The sequence below is a fragment of the Chanodichthys erythropterus genome, chromosome 20, assembly GCF_024489055.1.
Source record: "Chanodichthys erythropterus isolate Z2021 chromosome 20, ASM2448905v1, whole genome shotgun sequence".
NCBI classification, from domain to species: Eukaryota; Metazoa; Chordata; class Actinopteri; order Cypriniformes; family Xenocyprididae; genus Chanodichthys; species Chanodichthys erythropterus.
In genome coordinates, this window is record NC_090240.1 from 22,469,905 (window position 1) to 22,486,641 (window position 16,737).

General features: G+C 35.4%; 1 long non-coding RNA gene across 1 annotated transcript; it reads right to left on the bottom strand.

Moving 5' to 3' along the window:
* Nucleotides 1-1,023: 1,023 nt before the first annotated feature.
* Nucleotides 1,024-4,069, bottom strand: LOC137009408 (uncharacterized). Its single transcript, XR_010892892.1, has 6 exons — nt 3,986-4,069; nt 3,644-3,731; nt 3,081-3,145; nt 2,818-2,971; nt 1,707-1,783; nt 1,024-1,556 (listed from the first exon to the last, which is right to left on the bottom strand). It is a non-coding gene; the product is annotated as an uncharacterized lncRNA (long non-coding RNA).
* Between the last annotated feature and the right edge of the window lie 12,668 nt (nt 4,070-16,737).

Below are 16,737 nucleotides of genomic sequence, written 5' to 3' on the forward strand. Positions count from 1 at the left end.
GAATAAGTACCGTTTAACTATAAACTTTAAACATGACATAGTAGTATCAGTGTCAGTGTTGTGCTGAATTCTGACCCCTCCCAGAATATTTTCTCCCAGCATAGTTCAATTTAGCTTTGGTATAGGATTGGGCAATCAGGCCTCAACAAGGAGTTTAATAATCTGACAGGGATTTTTCATGACTCTTTCTGCAGATTAAAACATTCAAGTGTCTTTATAAGTAAGTCGTTGAACATTCATTTACTCCAGCCAATTTGTTCACAAGGGATTCATTCAAACGCATTTATTCAGGAATGGACCACCAGTACTGTGTTGCTTGTGTGCAATTTGTGTAAAGCTGGACAAAGTAACTAGCAATATTGTGTCTAAAATATATTCAGTATCACACTTGCAGTCATGCTATTGGGCTGAATATCATAGCTGTGATACACTTACAATGTAAGTGATTTTAAATGGCAAGTTTGAAAAAGAACAAAAATCATGATAAAAGTTGGTGAAGCAGTATTCCAAGCCTTCTGAAGCCATATGATAGCTTTAACAACACTCTAAAGAAAAATGGTGCTATATAGCACCAAAAATGGTTCTTTGGCTCGTAATCATAGCGGAACCTTTTTTGGTGCTATATAGCACCTATCTTTAAAGGTGCTATATGGCACCTTGTCGTATGGTGCTATATAGAACCATAAGAGGTGCCATATAGTACCAGCAGTGGTTCTTTGGCTCGTTATGATAGGGGAACCTTTTCTGGTGCTATATAGCACCTATTCTTAAAGTTTTCTAGCACATTTGTCAAATTAGAGGTGCCATATATTGTTTTTTGAGCTAGCAGGGCCTGTTATCATGCCAGGTACTACTGTAGATGAGTCAATATGCTTCTAAATTACACTTTTATGAATGATAATTAATAATTTCTTACCAAATCATGACTTCAAAGATTCAAAATCATGTACTAAATGCTTACTGAAAAACAAAATACATTACACTTTCAAAACCTTTTAATTTATTTCTTTCAGCAGCAAATAAACTCACATTATACTCCCCTTTTATACACATACAAAATAATGCAACAAGCTTGAAATATGTACATTTTTGAAGACAATAGTCCTGTTTTTACATACTGAGTTATGCTCTGAAGTCCTGCAGTTTCTTTTTTGTCCTTCGGGATTTCAAAAAAAAATATAGAAACTGGAACTTAAACCATAAGAAAGGGAGCAAGAGAGAGTATTGACTCCAAAAGTCTACTCACAGATTGAGTTGTACACTCATTTTACAGTGACAGGAAGTCCGACTGCATCCTTCAATTTCAAAACAACATACTTCAAAAAGATCAGTGTCTTTTTCAGTCCTTTAGGGCACTGAATTGGATTCGATTCCAAACGCAAAATATACACATAGGAGGAGGCCCAGTGCCATCAAGACGTCCTCACTCTACTCTGTGATTAACTGGCCATCCAACGTGAACAAAATGTGGTCATACTGCATGAGATGATCCTCCCGCAGGCTTTAGGCACTATCTTAGGTGTTGGGATGACAGGAGGGCTGGTCTGAGCATGGCCCTGGAGAAGAGGGGATAATAGCATTAACCATCTTCACATATTTATTTGAAAGGCAAACCTTATAAGCTAAATTATAACAAAATGTGCAATAAGTGTCGTGCTTTGATTAGATTGTGCTTCACACACTGTAGTCACCTGTTCATGGCTCACCTCAATGTCAAACAGCAACCCCAGGTCCACCTTGAACAGTGCAGGCAAGAGGAGAACAGCTGCTTCCAACTGTAGGCCTTTCAACAAAATAACATCATTAGGTTAACATAACACGGGGGATGCTTTTACCCAATACTTTTTTGTTTTGCTTTTTAAACATTCATTACTGTGTGTAAAGCCCAAAGTATACTTCGTATTTTATGCGTATGCTTTTTCTGAACTCAAAACAAATTAAGATCTTTTTGATGAAGTCTGAGAGGTTTCTGTTCCTCCAATGATGAGGGTGAGTAATTAATGACAGAATTTTCATTTTTGGGTAAACTAATCCTTTAAAGGTGATTACCCTTGCACAAATCTGGATATTCATACAACTTCACATTTGTACGAGACATACACTAGAGCTGCAGGATTCTGGATGAAATGAGAATCATGATTTTTTGGTTTCAAATAGAGATCGCAATTCTCCCACGATTCTAAATAGACAACTAAAAATAACATTTATTTTACTAGTTCTAGCAAAATATTAATAGCTGGACTCTAATTGCCGGAAAATGTTTAATTTGAATGAATTATTTTTAAAAAATGGTTTTGAATATATTAATGGCTCATTAATAAATACTTGTTTCACTACTGGATGAATCAGGGTTTAACCTTATCCAATCTATTGAATGAATGATTCAATGACAATGTCACTGGTTGCCACCTAGTGGCTTAACAAGGTAATTTATATACAACAGTTATTTGAAGCACCATGTTAGTTTCGATTTTCTCTATTTTGATCGCTATCTGATGTCCAGTGTTTATATCCTTTTGTCTTATTACTTATGTGATAATTTTAATATTTGTGAAAGAAATCAAATAACCAAATCCTTGAATAACTACAGTGTGGTTCAAAACTGCTGTCTCTGGATCAGTGGCAGCATGAACACTGAATGTTTTTGTCAAAGGTTTAACAGACGCAGGCGAATCATTGTCATTAATAAAGTAGGATCGCGTGGGTGTTTGAATCGAGATTGCGACCTTTCTACGATAAATTGTGCAGCTCTAACATATACATACAAAGTAAATCAAAGGGGTTTCGGACAAGCCAGGTTGATGATGTATGTCATACCTAGAAGCAGGGCACAAGCTGATGTAACTGAAGTAAGTTGATTCAAAACTTTAACTCCCTCAATGTCAGCAGATGGTTCATGAAGTTCTCCCCCTCCTTCCAAATAATGAACATTGCCATGGTGAGCTGCTCCTCAATCATCTGTCTGGTTATCCTAATAGTAAACATAAAAAAAACAAATTCGGTCACCTTTTGCTAGCATAACTACAAAATACACAAATTTAGACTTATTTTTCTGAAAATAAACCAAAATACGTTCTTACGTTCAACTCAGAAAGTACTCCTTGATGAGGTCTTCAGGACTTTATCTCAGGTGAATGTTTTCAGCCTGTGATAAAGCAATTGTGATTAATTTTCTTAATTAAAAAAAAAGCACAATAATCTGTAATAGGAAATCAAATTTTTGCAGATATGCAATAGCAAAGGACAAGAAAAAGAAAATAATTCATATTAATGACTGGCCAAATTTGCAATTAATATATTTATGGACAATACCAGCAACACTTGTGGCATTGAGGGATCAAATAAATAAATAAATAAATAAAAAGGAGCTAAAAAAAAAAAAAAAATCAATTCTTTATTTTTCCAATGCGTTTCAGCACACAGGCCTTCGTCAGTGCTAAAATACTACAGATTTGTAATTAAGAAATGCATCTGAATCAGTCATTGGTTTCATTTAAAATTATGAATTTATAATATATAATTATAAGTCTGAAAATAAGACATGCATCAATTAATAAATTAGCTTTACACCCTAATATATTTAATCATTCTTGATTAAAGGGATATTTCACGAAAAATGAAAGCTAGCTGTTAATTTACTTACCATCAGGCCATCCAAGTTGACTTTTTTTCTTCAGTAGAACAGTAAAGATTTTTAGCTGGAACTGTGATTAATTTAATGTCAATGGCTACTGTAAAAAAAAAAAAAAAAAAAAAAAAAAAAATTAAAACAAAACAACAAGAAAAAAAGTCGCATGCATTTGAGATGGCATAAGAGGGAGTTGATGAATGTTTTGGAATGGATAATTCTTAGTCTAAAGTTTGTTAATGAGGATGACATTCAAGTCAATAGACCACATTAGATGGATTTTATTCAAACATGTCCAACATTGGTAATTCATATTATCTATTAACAATTATAGCCGTTTTTATAGAAATTACTTACCATGTAAAGTTATTGCAAAGTGTCCTTAGTCGTCAAACATTGAGGAGCTTTAGATCCTAAAAGGGGGAGGGGAATCAGTCTTTATAAATGGAAAAAAAAAACTTGTTTGCTGCAGTGCAAGTAATTAATTAGTAGTGTAAATACTCAGCCATTTCATTCTACAAAAAAAAACACCTCGCGCTAGTCAAATGAAGTAACGTTAAGCCTTAAATATGTCTTTACTCACACACTTTCTTCGTCATTTTGGTCGAACAAATCAGAGCTAACGTGAAAAAGACAAATAAAAGAACTGACAAACATTACTTTAAAAACCTAAACTCAATAATTGTAATGCGAGGATCCCCTCAGCCTCGACTCGAGCGTCTCTCCCGCTCCCCACGCACTTCCTGCCCGCATCATTTCAAATAGCACGCGCTGCTTACACGGTAAAGGAGACGTTTCTTTTAAAAATTATTTAGAGACATATTTACATGGTCCAAACACTACAACAATACATTTCTATAGAATAAAACGAGTAATGCAACATCTTGTATATAATAGAAATATTCAATTAGCGCTAACCTTTATAACGTTACTGCAGGCCGCGAAAATTCAAAAATTCGGTTAGTTACGATTTCGTTAGTATTCATGTTCACAAACAACGCTAATTAACTCTAAACCGCTAAAACACATGTTCAACCTTTGCATTTTCGAGTATATTAATTAAAACATTTCCAACCTACCTTATTTCATCCGAGTCCAGGGGAAAGAAAATGGCGGCCGAGAAGAAAACTCCAGAAAGTCACTTGAGTCATGACGTCAGAAAAAAACCGTCTGTCACGGGGTCCTTAAAGAGAAATTATCCTTTGGCCGAAAGTGAGATATTTGAGCAGTTGAGTGTAGCCTACTATAATATTGAGAGCAATTCGCAGAAAGACGAAGTAATCAGACTCAAATAGTTATAGCAATCCAACTTACACCCTTATTCACTAACAGTGTAGAGGGGCTTGGGGACAAAAAGGTTGAGAACCAGGTTATGTTTAGAAAATACACTGTAATTTAATGTTGTTTTTAATCCTTTCCCCAACTAAACTAAGAGAATAAGAGAGTTAGAGAACCTTTAAAGAACTATACAGAGGCTTAACAGGTTCTTTGTATGGCAGTGGTGCTATATAGCACCTTAACCACAGCAAGGAACCGCTGAAGAACCACTGAAGAACCGCTGAAGAACCATACAGGTGCTTTACTGGTTCTTTATAAGGTAGCGGTGCTATATAGCACCTTAACCACCCCAAAGAACCGCTGAAGAACCGCTGAAGAACCATTTTTTTTTTAGAGTGAAGGATTATTTCTTTTTGGTATAATAGCAGATTGCTAAATATTTATTTAAAGTGCCCAATTGCTAATAATGTAATATTAATAAAGAATGTCTTAATTGAAAATATCTGCTTTGTTGTAGCTATATTGTGTAATGAGTTAAAATGTACATAATCTGTACATTCATGTTCATCTTTTCTAAATCTAATAGATACATCCTGATTCTCATGGTTAGGGAGTTTTTCATTTTCGGGATTCTAGAGGATTCAAACTTGAATTTGGATTCTTTCAATGATTAAAAAATGTTTTTAAAGTTTAAACCATTTAACATTCAGAATCTTCAAGTCAAATTCAGAAACCACAAATTAAATCTCAGATGTCAAAGTTTTGTTGCCATGCCATTATTTAAATTTTTTTTTTTCATGCTAGTGTAGAATTATTTAATAATGTTAAAAAAATAAAGTACATTTTTAACATTATAGTGTACAACTTTAGCATTATTTATTTATTTATTTATTTTTTTTTAAAGGCACCTTTCTCTCTTCTGGAAGCCATAAGCTCATGATTTTGTTTCCTACTGTTATGCTATTGTGGATTTTATTTTTCGCTATTGGAGAAAATGGGAAGGCAAACATTTTATTTGTTATTGTTTCCATTGTTTCTCCAACTACATAATGTCGTTTGCAAAGTCATCATACAGAATATTGTAAATCACAGAAGCAGAATGACTCCTGCAAAAAAGTTAAGAAATCATACAAAAATCAACCCGCATCTACTTTTCTTCTCATGTCTGCAATGTGAAGCTTGACACTTTCCTTTGTGATGTGGTTTATTGTGTAAAGTATAGTCTATTTGCTGTATTGTCTTTTTCTTCTATGTGGCGATGAAATTTCACTTTCGAATCTCAACTTCCCTGTTTCTTAAAGTGAGGAATAAAAGATCTTAGACAAGACAATAAATTCTCCCTATTCAGGACCCACTAGACAATTATTGTATATGGACCGGAGTTTGCCATGTGAGATGGGTGGAGTGCTGGAGATGAATGAAGAGAGGTGAGAAATTAGGCCAAAGCTGAAAACAGAGATGCTGCTGCAAGATGGTCTGGGAGGAGCACACCTGCTTAAAAAGAGAAGATATATTCTCACTAGCACAATCATCAGGTAAGACTGGGTGAGTTTATAGATATTTATATTATCTTAAATTTATTACTTAGTCCTTTTGAGTTTTTTTCTGGTTGTATTCACTAAATGAATAAGAAGAAATTCAAATAGAAATGGATTGTCTATTAATTTATTCAGCTTTTTTATTTTTATTTTTAAATGAAAATCTAGACTTAGCAATGACATTCGTTGTTGTTGTTAATTTACAATGTTATAAATTGTAAATTGTATTTTTTTTCTCCTATTAGATTCCCTACTGAAAAGTCAGAAGAATGAGCAGCAAGGTATGTCATTCCTTTGCAGTTATATTATATTATATTATATTATATTATATTATATTATATTATATTATATTATATTTCTTTCCCAGGTATTTGCAACCTGGGTGGTTCTTGCTACAAGTAAGTTTGATTATGAAGGAAGATATTAGTAAAACCAATTAAAACTGATGCTGCTATAAGAGAAAAAAATGCAAAAATCTCTGTCTCTTATTTACAGTTATCACACTCTCCACTCAGAGTAGGTGTCATTTTCCTACTTTAAAAAAATATTACTTTAAATCTTGCATGCTCTGTTTGCATATTGATATCTTGAAAGACTCTCATCTGGTCTACTTTAATTTTGTCCTTTTTCTTTGTTCAGGTTGTATAACCCAGTGGTTTGACAATGATGACCCAAATGATGATGGAGATTATGAGCTGTTGGCTGACCTTCTCAATATGTATCCCGGAGAAATATGCCCGATTCCAATCGGCATAGAGGCTCAGACTGTCTCCGGCCAATCATCATCTAACGTCTTTCAAGTGTGAGGTTTAATTCAAGAAACAAATGATCATATATGAAGCTTTACAGTGTATGTAAAGATTATTCTGTGTTTTTCTGAAGATACAATCCAAAAATTGGGCTTTCCTGTGTAAACGCAGACCAAGAAGGACAGACTTGTCCCGATTATAAGGTGCGCTTCACCTGCCCAGAGACATGGTGTTCAAGTAAGTGTCATTAAACACAAAAACTGCAGCTGATTATGGAAATCAAACTGAAATATTTTCACTTAAGTTACTAGAGAACATTATTATTAAGTTGTCTAAACATCTTCACCTTCCATAAAATTAAGTTTTACACTAAATATGTCAAAGCTCTAAAATAAAATCAAGTGTTTTTTTTTTTTTTTTTTTTTTTTTTTTTACAGCAGAATTCAATGAAATTATCTTTTGTTGGTCATGAATGAACAATAGCCACTCAACTGGTCATCCTCTGTTAGAATGCAGGACACCTTGGTTTGACCGAGATGATCCTGGTGGAGTGGGAGACTATGAGACGCTGCCGTCAACCCTGGTAACATACCCACTACAGGTCTGCGCTCAGCCCATCGCCATTGAGGTCACAACCATTACTGAGACCCCTGTACTGCCTGGAAGCCAATTTCCAGTGTAAGGTTTAACTATTTACACAAGGCTCCTGTATCTCTTAAAATTTTGACAGGAACTTTATCTCTGCCCCCTGAATGGAGCAAACATTTGATATTCTTTATACAGAACTGCTTTTTCTTGTTCCAAAGTGCACTCGCCATCATTAACAGGAAGGTGGAAAATCTCAGACGGTACACTCTAAAAAATGCTGGGTTAAAAACAACCCAAGTTGGGTTGAAAATGGACAAACCCAGCAATTGGGTTGTTTTAACCCAGCAGTTGGGTTAAATGTTTGCCCAACCTGCTCGGTAGTTTTATTTAAACCAACTATTATTTAAAAATTGCTATATGGCTAGCTTAAAATGAACCCAAAATTGTTGGGAAATTAAAAACCAGATGGAATTAGAGACAACAATAATAGACAAAAGGTGAATGTTTATTAATAAGCTTTAATATTTTATTAATATAAATTTATTAATAAGCAATTGAATAAATGTTTATTGTTTAATAGTTATTCATTGAACATTAATAAAATGTTCATTTCCAACATACTTTGGGTTCATTTTAACTAAGCAATACAGTAATTTTTAAACAATAGTTGAGTTAAAAAAAACAACCCAGCAGGTTGGACAAACATTTAACCCTACCGCTGGGTTAAAACAACCCAACTGCTGGGTTTGTCCATTTTCAACCCAACTTGGGTTGTTTTTAACCCAGCATTTTTTAGAGTGTACGGAAGACACCAACAGAGCTGATTTTGGTTCAGGCTTGACACGACTTAATTTTTTCCAATGACCTCTTTTAAAGGTCCCGTTCTTCGTGATCCCATGTTTCAAACTTTAGTTAGTGTGTAATGTTGTTGTTAGAGTATAAATAAAATCTGTAAAATTTTAAAGCTCAAAGTTCAATGCCAAGCGAGATATTTTATTTAACAGAAGTCGCCTACATCGAACGGCCCGTTTGGACTACATCCGTCTACTTCCTTCTTTAATGACGTCACTAAAACAGTTTTTTGACTAACCTCCGCCCACAGGAATACACAAGAGTTGCGTTTGTAGAGTGTGTTTGTCGCCATGTCGTCGAAACGCTGTTATTTTCATCCCGCAGTCCAATCACCGGGTCTGATTCCGGCTCAAATTGATAGGGTAAAATTAAAGACATGTTTACAATAACACTGAGCGCGTGCATCCCCACGTTATGGTAAGAGGCGTGACCTTTCCTGGCAAGTAGCGCTAAGATGCTGTCAAATCACAACACAGGAACCGCTGGCGCAATCAGAACTCGTTACGTATTTCTGAAGGAGGGACTTCATAGAACAAGGAAGTCATCAGCCCGTTTTTATGACAGTGGAAACAGCGGTATACAGATAAGTAAATTATGTGAAAAATACTGTGTTTTTTTAAACGCAAAACATGAACACATGTTATATTGCACACTATAAACACAATCAAAGCTTCAAAAAAACACGAAAAACTGGACCTTTAAGACAGTAAGCACACTGATCATCTCTCTCAGTGGAGGACTTTAGTTTTCTCACGCTCTAAAAAATGCTGGGTTGTTTTAACCCAAATTTGGGTCAAATATGGACAAACCCAACCGTTGGGTTAAAAAATGCATTTAAAAATTTAACCCAATGGTTGGGTTTGTCCATTTTTGACCCAAACTTGGGTTGAAACAACCCAGCATTTTTTAGAGTGCACAGGCTTACCACCATCAAATGAAAAGGATATTCTGAATATTCTCTGAAGAATTCTCTGTACGATGCCAGCGATATTTCCTAACTTCAACCTTGTGTGTCAAAACATACTCATCAGAGTGAACAGAAGCCTCCTCTGCATTTTTAACTTTTCACTCCGTTATAAAAACAGCCATCTCTTCGGATAGAGTATTCTTAAATTGTTCCAATAACATCACTTCATAAAGAGCCTCATAGGTATCTGCATGAGTTGAGGAACACCATCGATCAAATTGAATAAGCAGATCTCTTGTTGTGCTCTTTTACGCAAAGCTCTAAACTTTTTCAAGACTACTTCCTTTACTTTTGCATAGACCTGTCTATCCACTACACTAAGTGTAGAATATGCTTTTTGAGCCTTACCCTGGAACAGACACTGTAACACTAATGATCGTTCGCTATCTTTCCATCCCATCAAATTTGCTAAACGCTCAAATAAACTAAAGAAAATGCTTCAATATAGAGTTTACAAAGTTCAACTTCTTGCTTTCTTTTATTACTCTCCATTTCTAAAAGCAACACATCTTTCTGCTGCTCATAAGTCAAAGAAAAACTTCTTGGAGTTTTAACTTGTTCTACTGGGTCTTGAACTTGAGACACAGCAGGTTTCTCAGCCCTAGTTGTAAGCACACCCAAGTCTGCTAAAGCTGACTTTATAATAAGTCCTACACCCTCTTTTAGACATTTTTCCTTAGTTATGAGTCTAATATCAAAATGTGCAGCCACCTCTAATAATTCATCTTTAGACAATTTGTCCAACTTCTCCTCAGTAGGATTTAAAAAAAAAAAAAAAAAAAATCATGTAAAGCCATTTTCCCTCACTAAATAAATTCTAATTTCTCACAAAATTCTAACTCAACCCTAGATTTCGTGTTTCAACCAAGAGCTGAGTTCCTTTAAGCCTTTATATACTGATAGCACTGATATCCCTCAGATGTTTTTCAAGATGGCTGCTTGAAGAGAGGCTGTGTGTAGTTTAGCGGCAGTGTCTCTTTGCTGAGATTCTAATACTACAATCCGCATATTATAATTTTAGCACGCTCATGTCTTGTGCTTGCCATTATGAGCATAAATAACTACTTTTTGAGGCAATCAGAAAGCATGCAACGTAATAAAACGCCTATTGCCAACAGCTCTGACGAGGCCGATGAGCGAGCCGACAATGCTAACGCTAACGGGAGCTCGTCTACATCTCCGTTTTCTGATGCGGTTGCTGAGATTACAGCCAATATCTCTAAGATCATTGATACCCCTCAGATAACCAGAGAGATACAGTACAGCGTCAGCAGCAGCAGCGCCCTCAGCCCCAAATCAGCACAAAATTAACAAACTAAAATAAAAAAAAAAGAGTCAACGCAAAAACATTGCTATAACCTACCTGGGAAAAGACACCTTTTATGAGAAACAAACCTCGCTACAATTAAACATTATAAATTCGCATTCAGACTGATAGAGAAGTTACTTACCAAAGTTTCCTCTCCAACAAAATAAATCGACAAACTTGTTGAACACTAATTAGAGTCAAGTTCAGTGCGCGCAACTTTTGCGTTCTCAAACACATTCTTGCTGAAAAAAAAAAAACTGCAACAAAAATGGGCGATCACAAAGAAATACTTTGTAAAATGATATTTTATTATAAGTCTCATAACAGAAAAAAAAATAGAAGAAACGTTCAAACTCCGACGCTCGCATCCATGACCACTAAAACTGAAGGAATAGCGAGGATCTGTTGGTGTAGAAGTCTCAAACCAAGGACACCTGCCACCTGTCCCCATTCCTGCAACTCCACACACCACTAGTTAGCAAACAGACAGACATTTTTATACGCACAGCCAGGTGTTACTAATTACAAGTGGACATCCACGGATGAGTTACAAAAACAACTCGGCAAGACCGTGACACCCCTGTACTGCAGACTGGAAACATTATTACAGTGTATGGTGAACAGCATCATATTCCCCATATAAAATGTCTCCATTTAAAATAAACTAAAATACTATGCTGTTATTATTAATGTGATTTCAAGTAGAAATTTTGAGCTTAATCACTGGACTTTGCAAAATGGTTAATATATGACCACCGGTCTCGAGTCTAATGGACTACAGCCACATCGTCACTCCTTTTAACCTTCTGGAGCTCCTCCATGAGACTCGAGACCGGTGTGGAGTGCAGGTGGCGCTCATTGGCACTTGTGCCACCGGCCTTGCTCTGTTCCCATGGCTCTTGGCCTCACCCTGCTTCCACAAGCAGCTTAGCTTCTGCCAAGTCTCTTAAAAACCTGATTTAATAGAGCAATAAAGTATACATTAGTATACAAGTTTCATACCATTTTACAGATTTCACTATGCAATTCTTCGCATATTAAACTACTTTTTATGAAGATATTTTGTAAATGATGTTAACAGATGCATTCTGTTTTTGCAGATTTGATCCAACACAGGGCTTTGCTTGTAAGAATGCACAACAAAATGGATTGTGTCAGGACTACAAGGTCCGTTTCACATGTCCAGTGAGTTTTTGTGCTCCAAGTGCGTATCTTCATTTCATCTACTTTAATACTGTATGTTTACGTGTGTGTATATATATATATTATATATATATATATATATATATATATATATATATATATATATATATATATATATATATATATATATATATATATATATATATATAAAATGTATGTATGTATGTATGTATGTATATAATATACATATGTGTGTTTTCATCAGCGTGTGTAACCAGGTGGTTTGATTCTGACAATCCTAATACAAATGGAGGCGATTCTGAACTCTTGACTACACTTCTTGGTTTGTATCCTGAGTACATTTGTCCGAATCCACTCGGAATAGAGGCTCAGACCACCTCTGGCCTGCCAGCGTCTCAAACAGGAAACATCTTTCAAGTGTGAGTTTATCTAAGGATCTGAAATTAAACTTTGTGTAAATGTTATTATTATTATTTTCTAAAAGTATTTTATGTATTTTCTGAAGATATAATCCGACAATTGGATTTTCTTGTATAAACTCAAACCAAAAAGGAGGATTTTGTGCCGATTATAAAGTGCGCTTCACCTGCCCAGAGGACTGGTGTTCAAGTGAGTTCATGAGAAATCATGAAAACAGATTCAAATAAGAGCAAAAGTGTTATCCAATAACTGACTAGTTAGAGTGTGTACAAAATCTTTAAATAGCATAGAGATCTTATTCAGCTTCCATTTTATAAAGTTATGGGAAGGAGGACAGATTTTTTTTTAAGTGTGAGTGTGAAAACATATGAAAGCACTAAAGTAATAATATGGAAAATGTCTCAATCTAAACATCAGGTAAAAAGGCTTAAAGTGATAGTTCACCCAAAAATTTAAATTGTGTCATTATTTACCAACCCCTTAGGTTGTTCCAGACCTGTATACATTTCTTTGTTCTTTTGAACACAAAGGAAGATATTTTGAAGAATGTGGGAAACTGAACAATTTTGGGGCACCATTGACTTCCATAGTATTTTTTTTTCCTACTATGGAAGTCAATGGTGCCCCAAAGCGGCCTGGTTACAAACTTCCTTCAAAATACCTTCCTTTGTGTTCAGCAGAACAAAAAAAATGTGTACAGGTTTGGAACAACCTGAGGGTGAGTGAGTGATGACAGAATTTTAATTTTTGGGTGAACTATCCCTTTAATTCAGGTATTTTGTGAGTAGGATTCTTTTCTACAATAAAAATTGTGATATCGGTCTACCATTTAATCTTAAATTAGAGGACTTTTTTTACTACTTTTATTACTTTTTCACTTTATACTAACTTTGTCATCCTCTGTTAGCATGCAGAACACCCTGGTTTGACCAAGATGATCCCATAGGACCAGGAGACGATGAGACGCTGCCGTCAATCCTGATAGAATACCCATTACAGGTCTGCGCGCAGCCCATCGCCATTGAGGTCACAACCATTACTGGGACCCCTGTACTGCCGAGTGGAAGCGGCGTTACAGTGTATGGTGAACTGCATCATATTCTCCATATAAAAATGTCTACAGTTAAAATAAATTAATATATTATGCTGTTATTATTATATATGTGATTTCAAGTAGAAATTATGATTTTAATCATTGGACTTTGCAAAATGGTTAATATATGGGTAATATACCGCAGATATGACCCGTTACAAGGCTTTGTGTGCGTGAATGGGGCCTGTCCAGACTACAGGGTTCGCTTCACATGTCCAGCAAGTTTTTGTGGCACAAGTATGTATATTAATTCTCATTTATTCACCTTCACTTTGTTTTATAAAGTTATTTTATAATGTTTTATAAATATTGTAAATTTGCTGTCTTTTTTTTCTTTTCATTTTGTTGTTTTAATTTTTTCCCCTCTGTCTTGTATTCATCAGAGTGTGTAACCAGGTGGTTTGATTCTGACAATCCTAATACAAATGGAGGCGATTCTGAACTCTTGACTACACTTCTCGGTTTGTATCCTGGGTACATTTGTCCGAATCCACTCGGAATAGAGGCTCAGACCACCTCTGGCCTGTCAGCGTCTCTAACAGAAAATATCTTTGAAGTGTGAGTTTATCAAAGGATCTGAAATGAAACTTTGTGTAAATGTTAATCATTATTATGTTCTTAAGATATTTTGTGTGTTTTCTGAAGATATAATCCGACAATTGGATTTTCTTGTGTAAACGCAAACCAAGGAGGGGCGTTTTGTGCCGATTATAAAGTGCGCTTCACCTGCCCAGAGGACTGGTGTTCAAGTGAGTTCATGAGAAATCACAAAATATTTAAAAAGCGCAGAGATCTTATTCAGCGTCCATTTTTTAAAGTTATGGGAAGGAGGACAGATTTTTTAAGTGTGAGTGTGAAAACATATGGAATCACTAAAGTAATAATATGGAAAACTGTCTCAATCTAAACATCACGTAAAAAGGCTTAATCTAGGGATATTGTGAGCAGAATTCTTTTCTACAATAAAAAATGTGATATCGGACTACTGTTTCATCTTAAATCAGAGAACTTTTTTTTACTTCTTTTATTACTTTTTTACTTTATACTAACTTGGTCATCCTCTGTTAGAATGCAGGACACCCTGGTTTGACAGAGATGATCCCAAATATGGAGACTATGAGACGCTGCCTTTAATCCTGATAACATACCCACTACAGGTCTGCGCTCAGCCCATCGCCATTGAGGTCACAACCATTACTGGGACCCCTGTACTGCCGAGTGGAAGCGGTATTACAGTGTATGGTGAACTGCATCATATTCTCCATATGATAATGTCTACATTTAAAATAAACTAAAATACTTTGCTGTTGTTATTAATGTGATTTCAAGTAGAAATTATGAGCTTAATCATTGGACTTTGTAAAATGGTTAATAAATGGCTAATATATGTTTTTTCTTTCTGCAGATATGACCCGTTACAAGGCTTTGTGTGCGTGAATGGGGCCTGTCCAGACTACAGGGTTCGCTTCACATGTCCAGCAAGTTTTTGTGGCACAAGTATGTATATTAATTCTCATTTATTCACCTTCACTTTGTTATGTAAATTTATTTTGTTTATATTGTAAATTTGCTGTCTTTTTCCTTTTTTATTTTTTCTTGTATTCATCAGAGTGTGTAACCAGGTGGTTTGATTCTGACAATCCTGATACAAATGGAGGTGATTCTGAACTCTTGACTACACTTCTCGGTTTGTATCCTGGGTACATTTGTCTGAATCCACTCGGAATAGAGGCTCAGACCACCTCTGGCCTGCCAGCATCTCAAACAGGAAACATCTTTCAAGTGTGAGTCTATGAAAGGATCTGAAATGAAACTTTGTGTAAATGTTTTTTTTTTCTTAATTTTCATGTTCTTAAGGTATTTTGTGTGTTTTCTGAAGATATAATCCGACAATTGGATTTTCTTGTGTAAACGCAAACCAAGGAGGGGCGTTTTGTGCCGATTACAAAGTGCGCTTCACCTGCCCAGAGGACTGGTGTTCAAGTGAGTTCATGAGAAATCATGAAAACAGATTCAAATAAGATCAAAAGTGTTATCCAATAACTGACTAGTTACAGTGTGTACAAAATCTTTAAATAGTGTAGAGATCTTATTCAGCTTTTTATTTTATAAAGTTATGGGAAGGAGGACAGATTTTTTAAGTGTGAGTGTGAAAACATATGAAAGCACTAAAGTAATAATATGGAAAACTGTCTCAATCTAAACATCAGCTAAAAGGGCTTAATAGGTATTTCATGAGATTTATTGCTACAATAAAAATTGTGATATCGGTCTACCATTTCACCTTAAAACCTTATTTATTACTTTTTTTACTTTATACTAACTTGGTCATCCTCTGTTAGAATGCAGGACAGCCTGGTTTGACCGAGATGATCCCACAGGACCGGGAGACGATGAGACGCTGTTGTTAACCCTGGTAACATACCCACTACAGGTCTGCGCTCAGCCCATCGCCATTGAGGTCACAACCATTACTGGGACCCCTGTACTGCCTGGAAGCCAATTTCCAGTGTAAGGTTTAACTATATATTATATAATAATTTTATATATAATTTTGAAATGATTGACAGGCATCTACTCTGATTCTGCAGATACGATCCATTACAGGGCTTTGAGTGTAAGAATGAGCCACAGAGTGGATGGATCTGTCAGGACTACAAGGTCCGCTACAAATGTCCTCGAAGTTTCTGCATTATCTCAGTCGCCGACGTCTCATCTGAAGCCAAAAACATAACAAGCAGCTATTAGCCTAAACTTGTGAAGTTTTCTATTTAAATTTGAATTAGAAAAAAAAAAAATTACAATAAACATTTGCTTGCATACCCTTGCCTCAGCTCATACTGTGGTACAAATTGTGTTGTGAAATACTAAGAACATTGGAGGAAATTGAACATTTCAATTCAAGACAGTATTCCTGTGATGATACCTGCATATCAACAAACTTGTGTACACCTGTATAATTATAGTAATATATAGTTGTTATATTATATAGTTAAAGGGATAGTTCACCCAAAAATCCTAGCTGTATATGACTGTCATCTTTTAGACAAACACAATCAGCGATATATTCAAAAATATACTTAGTCCTCCAAGGTTTATAATGGTTGTGAATGGCTGCCCAAATTTTGAAGACAAAAAAATGCATCCATCC